This window comes from Clupea harengus, chromosome 8, assembly GCF_900700415.2.
Source record: "Clupea harengus chromosome 8, Ch_v2.0.2, whole genome shotgun sequence".
In the NCBI taxonomy this organism is placed as follows: Eukaryota; Metazoa; Chordata; class Actinopteri; order Clupeiformes; family Clupeidae; genus Clupea; species Clupea harengus.
The window spans coordinates 17083478-17085884 of NC_045159.1; positions in this window are offsets into that span (position 1 = coordinate 17083478).

The following is a 2407-nucleotide window of genomic DNA, read 5'->3' on the forward strand; positions in this document are numbered from 1 at the left end:
AGGTCTAGTTTCATAGGGTTTTGATTACAACCGTAGCAATGTACATTCAATATGGCCAGGGGAGGCCTTCATATCCTTCAGACAAGAGGCTAATTAGATTAGGGTTGTAGTTTCCCACCAAAGCACAGAGAGGAATCCTACCAAGAGGAAACTTGTCAAAGCAAACAAAGCACGTCTTTAGGTCACTATGAAGTTGACTTTTTAGAGAATATTCAAGAGTTCTGTGAATACATATAGGGGCGATAAAGTGATTTGCTACAACATTCCAACAAATTGAAGAGAAATAAAGACAGCCAAATTCAGATTACAGATCGTTTTAATACGGTGTTGCATGGTTTCAGGGGGGGAAATATAGTTAATATATTAATTTAGTTCTGGAAATGCACTTTAAGTAGAAGCTATTTAAGCACCATTTCTAATTAAATGTATATATTTTGTTTTTACATGCTAAAACAGAATATATATACATCTACATGCTAATCTCATAATGAATAATATATATATATATACACACACACACACACACACACACACACACACACACACACACACACACACACACACACAGTATTCTTCATTATGAGATTAGCACGCATACACTCATCCTACCTCTTTCATTTTGACATGAATAGACAAGGACGTCAAACATAATCATATACATTTTTTATTCTCAATACGGTAAAATACAAAGAATATTCACAACAGACTCTGAAAATTCATTAGTTACCAGTAACACTCACTTCACAAAATGCTTTTAAATTACAAGTTATAACAAGTCTGGATAAATGAAACAGAACCTTTAAAATGTACCTTTTAAACAATTATCATATTGCATCCATAATATATAAGTAGATTTTTCATGAATCTCTTTGTCATTATGTATAAACTAAACCAATTTGAATATTGTTCTGCATCTGCCAATGGCGTTTTTAGAGACAACTGTAAAAAGAGTACGACATACAAACATCAACGTCAACAGTACAGAATTGCCTCGAAAGATATCTCTAATAAATTGTAAAAGGGCTGCATCAGCCCAAATTGGGAAAAAAAACGAAAGAAAAAAAAAGTATTCTAATGATATCTTGTGGTACATTTGTTTTCCGATGAGCAATATGCACTGATGAAGCTGCACTTTATTTCTGGACCGTGCACGGAACAGAATCTTACTCTAGGAATTTTGGCGAGGAGAACAGACAGCTCAGAAAGCCACAGACACAGAGGTGTTTAAAAATAGTTTGATATTCTTAAGAAAGAAAAAAAAAAAAAAAAAAAGACAACAGTTTAAATTGAAAACGACATACAGTGTTAAGTACAAAGTGTCAAAAAAAAGTTTGGAAGAAAAAAAAGATTTTGTGATGAAGATGTGCATTTATTTTCATGTTCTATTTACATAATCACATAAATGATTAACTGCTATAAAAAAATTTACCCAAAAGAAACGTTTATATACATTTATACATTTGTAGCCATTTAAATAGAGACATGCGAGTGTTACGTGTGTTCTTGCTGGATGTCAAATAAAAGTATTCTTACCCTGGATTATTGGTTATACTTCCTCTGGAGATACACAAATGTATCTAAATTAATGTTAAAAGCTTAGTATAAAAATGAACTGATCCAAATCATCTCTTATGGACAAACTAGACAGTCATAAAACAAACGTGTTAAACAAGATATCTCTTTAAAAAAAAAAAAAAAAAAAAAAAAAAAAAAAAAGTAATGCATCCTAATTGTCTTTTGTGGCAGTAAGTAAACAACTTTTATCTCTGGACAATATATCCAGAGCATAAAGATATGTACCCTGAATAGCAGCTATCCTCATCAATAATATTCCACTCTTTGCTACTCACCAAACATGGACTGATGGAGACAGCAGGTTATATCCCACAGACTGACATACACAGACAATTAGACAGCATTCTCTCAAAATGAAAATGAAAAAACATCTACAAGGTGAATGGGCTCTGTTCCAGGGTTTCAAATGTGCAACACCTTTTAAAAAGAGAGCTGAGCTGAGCTACACACACACACACACACACACACACACACACACACACACACACAGAGAGAGAGAGAGAGTGAAAACTACCAGTATATCAGTGATGAATGTACATCAAGCCCGCCCCGACAGTCCCAACAGCTGAAAATACAAGATATCCTTGACAAAGACAACACACGACAAGAGTCTGGTAACTGACAACTTGCCTAGTGTCAAATAAAAAGCTGGCGTGTGATTGTGGGTCTATGTGCATTTGTATATATATATATATATGTTTGTTTGTTTGTTTGTTTGTGTGTGTGTGTGTGTGTGTGTGTGTGTGTGTGTGTGTGTGTGTGTGTGTGTGTGTGTGTGCGTGTGTTCTTATGCCTGTGTGTGTGGGCATGTGTGAAACCAAATGTATTTACC